Source organism: Arachis ipaensis, chromosome B6 (assembly GCF_059453495.1).
Source record: "Arachis ipaensis isolate K30076 ecotype BB chromosome B6, ASM5945349v1, whole genome shotgun sequence".
NCBI lineage: Eukaryota > Viridiplantae > Streptophyta > Magnoliopsida > Fabales > Fabaceae > Arachis > Arachis ipaensis.
Genome location: NC_142441.1, coordinates 104535853 through 104541852, shown reverse-complemented (window position 1 = coordinate 104541852; position 6000 = coordinate 104535853). Strand labels below are relative to the sequence as shown.

The window sequence follows — 6000 nt, the reverse complement described above, 5'->3', positions numbered from 1 at the left end:
ATTTTTCTGTGATTTCAGGTATTTTCTGGCTGAAATTGAGGGACCTGAGCAAAAATCAGACTCAGAGGTTGAAGAAGGACTGCAGATGCTGTTGGATTCTGACCTCCCTACACTCAAAATAAAATTTCTGGAGCTACAGAACTCCAAATGGCACGCTTCCAATTGCGTTGGAAAGTAGACATTCAGGGATTTCCAGAAATATATAATAGTCCATACTTTGCCCGAGTTTAGATGACGCAAACTGGCGTTGAACGCCAGTTTCATGTTGCAGTCTGGCGTTCAGTGCCAGAAACAAGTTGCAAAGTGGAGTTCAACACCAGAAACACGTTAGAAACTAGCGTTCAACTCCAAGAAAGACCTCTCCACGTGTAAACTTCAAGCTCAGCCCAAGCACACACCATGTGGATCCCAGAAGTGGATTTCTGCATCATTTACTCATTTCTGTAAACCCTAGTAACTAGTTTAGTATAAATAGGACTTTTTACTATTGTATTTACATCTTTAGTTTCATCTTTAGATCACTTTTGGGGGCTGGCCATTCGGCCATGCCTGAACCTTTATCACTTATGTATTTTCAACGGTAGAGTTTCTACACACCATAGATTAAGGTGTGGAGCTCTGCTGTTCCTCAAAGATTAATGCAAAGTACTACTGTTTTTCTATTCAATTCAACTTATTCCGCTTCTAAGATATTCATTCGCACTTCAACATGAATGTGATGATCGTGACACTCATCATCATTCCCTATGAACGTGTGCCTGACAAGCACTTTCGTTCTACCTTCGATTGAATGAGTATCTCTTGGATTTCTTAATCAGAATCTTCGTGGTATAAGTTAGAACCCATGGATGGCCATTCTTGAGATCCGGAAAGTCTAAACCTTGTCTGTGGTATTCCGAGTAGGATCCGGGAAGGGATGGCTGTGACGAGCATCAAACTTGCGAGTGCTGGGCGTAGTGACAGACGCAAAAGGATGGTGAATCCTATTCCAGTATGATCGAGAACCTCCAAATGATTAGCCATGCAGTGACAGTGCATCGGACCATTTTCACAGAGAGGATGGGAAGTAGCCATTGACAACGGTGATGCCCTACACAAAGCTTGCCATGGAAAGGAGTAAGATTGATTGGATGAAGACAGCAGGAAAGCAGAGGTTCAGAGGAACGAAAGCATCTCTATACGCTTATCTAAAATTCTCACCAATGAATTACATAAGTACCACTATCCTATTTTATATTTTATTTATTTTCATCCACTATAATTTCTTAAAACAATTTAATCCGCCTGACTGAGATTTACAAGATGACCATAGCTTGCTTCATACCAACAATCTCCGTGGGATTCGACCCTTACTCACGTAAGGTATTACTTGGACGACCCAGTGCACTTGCTGGTTAGTTGTACGAAGTTATGAAATAGAATTAAGAACATGAACGTGCGTATTGAGTTTTTAGCGCCGTTACCAAGGAAGGAATGATCACGATTTCGCAAACTAAGTTTTTGGCGCCGTTGCCAAGGATTGTTTGAGTTTGGACAACTGACGGTTCATCTTGTTGCTCAGATTAGGTATTTTTCTTTTTCGTTTTATTTTAAAAAAAAATTGTTTTCAAAAATCTTTCAAAAATTTTTTTTTTCCTTTTGTTTTCGAAAATTATTCTAAATTTTTAAGAATGAATTCTAGAGTTTCAAAATAATATGCTGAGGCTTGTCTGGCCATCAAGCTTTAGACTAACCTGGTATGATTCATGGGATTTTGATTAAGGACTTTGAATTCATTACTTTCTTTTTCCTATATGTTTTTGAAAAAAGTAAAATAAAATACAAAAAAAAATGTAAAATCATAAAAATAAAAAAAATATATTTTGTGTTTCTTGTTTGAGTCTTGAGTCAATTTTTAAGTTTGGTGTCAATTGCATTTTTTCTAAAAATTTATGCATTTTTCAAAAATTCATGCATTCATAGTGTTCTTCATGATCTTCAAGTTGTTCTTGGTAAGTCTTCTTGTTTGATCTTGATGTTTTCTTATTTTGTGTCTTTTGTTGTTTTTCATGTGCATCTTTGCATTCATTGTGTCTAAGCATTAAAGATTTATAAGTTTGGTGTCTTGCATGTTTTCTTTGCATCAAAAATTTTTCAAACACATGTTCTTGATGTTCATCATGATCTTCAAAGTGTTCTTGGTGTTCATCTTGACATTCATAGTGTTCTTGCATGCATCATGAGTTTTGATTCATAATTTTCATGTTGTGAGTCATTTTTTGTGTTTTTCTCTCTCATAATTAAAAATTCAAAAATCAAAAAAATATCTTCCCCTTTTTCTCTCATAAATTTTCGAAAATTTGAGTTGACTTTTTCAAAACTTTTAAAAATCTAGTTGTTCCTTATGAGTCAAATCAAATTTTCAATTTGAAAATCTTATCTTTTTTAAAATCTTTTTCAAAAATCAAATCTTTTTTATTTTTCTTATTTATTTTCAAAAATTTTAAAAATATTTTTCAAAAATCTTTTTCTTAATTTTATCTCATAATTTTCGAAAATATTATCAACAATTAATGTTTTGATTCAAAAATTTCAAGTTTGTTACTTGCTTGTTAAGAAAGATTCAAACTTTAAGTTCTAGAATCATATCTTGTGATTACTTGTGAGTCAAGTCATTAATTTTGATTTTAAAATTCAAATCTTTTTCAAAACTAATTTTAATCATACCTTTCTATCATATCTTTTTAAATCATATCTTTTTCAAAAAAATTTGATTTTAAAATATCTTTTCTAACTTCTTATCTTCTTATCTTTTCAAAATTGATTTTCAAATCTTTTTCAACTAACTAATTGACTTTTTGTTTGTTTCTTATCTTTTTCAAAACCACCTAACTACTCTTCCCTCTCTAATTTTCGAAAATACCTCCCTCTTTTTCAAAAATTCTTTTTAATTAATTAATTGTTTTAAATTTTAATTTTAATTTTATTTCTCCTTTAATTTTCGAAAATCATCAACTCCTTTTCAAAAATTATTTTCGAAAATTTCTCTCTCTCATCTTCTTCTATTTATTTAATTACTTACTAACACTTCTCTTCATCTTATATCTCTGCTCCTATCCTCACCCTTGTGTTTGGATTATCCATTCTTCTTCACTTTTATTCCCTTTCTTCTTCTACTAACAATAAAGAACCTCTTTACTGTAACATAGAGGATTCCTCTTCTTTTCTTGTTCTCTTCTCTTTCATATGAGCAGGGATAAGGAAAAGGGCATTCTTGTTGAAGTTGATCCAGAACCTAAAAGGACTCTGAAGAGAAAACTAAGAGAAGCTAAAATACAACAATCCAGAGATAACCTTACTGAAATTTTCGAACAAGAAAAGGAGATGGCAGACGCACCTAACAACAATAATGCAAGGAGGATGCTTGGTGACTTCACTGCACCTAATTCCAATTTACATGGAAGAAGCATCTCAATTCCTGCCATTGGAGCAAACAACTTTGAGCTTAAACCTCAATTAGTTTCTCTGATGCAACAAAACTGCAAGTTTCATGGACTTCCATCTGAAGATCCCTTTCAGTTCTTAACTGAATTCTTGTAGATCTGTGATACTGTTAAGACCAATGGGGTTGACCCCGAGGTCTACAGGCTTATGCTTTTCTCATTTGCTGTAAGAGACAGAGCTAGAGTATGGTTGGACTCTCAACCTAAAGATAGCCTGAACTCTTGGGATAAGCTGGTCACGACTTTCTTAGCCAAGTACTTTCCTCCTCAAAAGCTTAGTAAGCTTAGAGTGGATGTCCAAACCTTCAGACAGAAAGAAGGTAAATCCCTCTATGAAGCTTGGGAGAGATACAAGCAACTGACCAAAAAGTGTCCTTCTGACATGCTTTCAGAATGGACCATCCTGGATATATTCTATGATGGTCTGTCTGAGTTATCAAAGATGTCACTGGACCATTCTGTAGGTGGATCTATTCACCTAAAGAAAACACCTGCAGAAGCTCAGGAACTCATTGACATGGTTGCAAATAACCAGTTCATGTACACTTCTGAGAGGAATCCTGTAAGTAATGGGACGCCTCAGAGGAAGGGAGTTCTAGAAATTGATACTCTGAATGCCATATTGGCTCAGAATAAAATATTGACTCAGCAAGTCAATATGATTTCTCAGAATCTGAATGGAATGCAAGCTGCATCCAACAGTACTCAAGAGGCATCTTCTGAAGAAGAAGCTTATGATCCTGAGAACCCTGCAATAGCAGAGGTGAATTATATGGGTGAACCTTATGGAAACACCTATAACCCCTCATGGAGAAATCACCCAAATTTCTCATGGAAGGATCAACAAAAGCCTCAACAAAACTTTAATAATGGTGAAAGAAACAGGTTTGGCAATAGGTAAACCTTTTCCATCATCCACTCAGCAACAGACAGAGAATTCTGAGCAGAATTCATCTAGCTTAGCAAATTTAGTCTTTCATCTATCTAAGACCACTCTGAGTTTCATGAATGAAACAAGGTCCTCCATTAGAAATTTGGAAGCACAAGTGGGCCAGCTGAGTAAGAAGATCACTGAACCTCCTCCTAGTACTCTCCCAAGCAATACAGAAGAGAATCCAAAGAGAGAGTGCAAGGCCATTGATATAACCATCATGGCCGAACCTACAGGGGAGGAAGAGGACGTGAATCCCAGTGAGGAAGACCTTCTGGGACGTCCAGTGATCAACAAGGAGTTTCCCTCTAAGGAACCAAAGGAATCTAAGGCTCATCTGGAGACCATAGAGATTCCATTAAACATCCTTATGCCATTCATGAGCTCTGATGAGTATTCTTCTTCTGAAGAGAATGAGGATGTTACTGAAGAACAAGTTGCCAAGTACCTTGGTGCAATCATGAAGCTGAATGCCAAATTATTTGGTAATGAGACTTGGGAAGATGAACTTCCCTTGCTCATCAATGAACTGAGTGATCTGGATCAACTGAGATTGCCTCAGAAGAAACAGGATCCTGGAAAGTTCTTAATACCTTGTACCATAGGCTCCATGACCTTTGAGAAGGCTCTATGTGACCTTGGGTCAGGGATAAACCTCATGCCACTCTCTGTAATAGAGAAACTAAGAATCTTTGAGGTGCAAGCTGCTAGAATCTCATTAGAGATGGAAGACAACTCCAGAAAACAAGCTTATGGACAAGTAGAGGACGTGCTAGTAAAGGTTGAAGGCCTTTATATCCCTGCTGATTTCATAATCCTAGACACTGGGAAGGATGAGGATGAATCCATCATCCTTGGAAGACCCTTCCTAGCCACAGCAAGAGCTGTGATTGATGTAGACAGAGGAGAGTTAGTCCTTCAACTAAACGAGGACAACCTTGTGTTTAAAACTCAAGAATCTCCTTCTGTAACAATGGAGAGGAAGCATAGAAAGCTTCTCTCAGTACAGAGTCAACTAAAGTCCCCACAGTCAAACTCTAAGTTTGGTGTTGGGAGGCCTCAGCCAAACTCTAAGTTTGGTGTTGAACTCCCATATCCAAACTCTAAGTTTGGTGTTGGGAGTCTATAAAATTGACCTGATCACCTGTGTGGCTCCATGAGAGCCCACTGTCAAGCTATTGACATTAAAGAAGCGCTTGTTTGGAGGCAACCCAATTTTTATTTATCTAATTTTATTTTTATTTTTATTGTTCTTTCATATTTTATTAGGTTCATGATCATGTGGAGTCACAAAATAAATACAAAAATTAAAAACAGAATCAAAAATAGTAGAAGAAAAATCACACCTTGGAGGAAGGACTTACTGGCGTTTAAACGCCAGTAAGGAGCATCTGGCTGGCGTTCAATGCCAGAACAGAGCATGGATCTGGCGTTGAATGCCAGAAACAAGCAACATCCTGGCGTTCAAACGCCAAGAATGCACCCTGAGAAGAGTTGGCGCTGAACGCCAGAAACAAGCATAGAACTGGCGTTCAACGCCAGAATTGCATGCAAAGGCGTTTTAGATGCCTAATTGGTGCAGGGATT

General features: G+C 36.8%; 1 non-coding gene across 1 annotated transcript; it reads right to left on the bottom strand.

Annotated features, from left to right (window-relative positions):
• Positions 1–3762: 3762 nt before the first annotated feature.
• Positions 3763–3870, bottom strand: LOC148562145 (small nucleolar RNA R71). The gene has a single exon (XR_015888326.1). It is a non-coding gene; the product is annotated as a small nucleolar RNA R71 (small nucleolar RNA).
• Positions 3871–6000: the final 2130 nt, after the last annotated feature.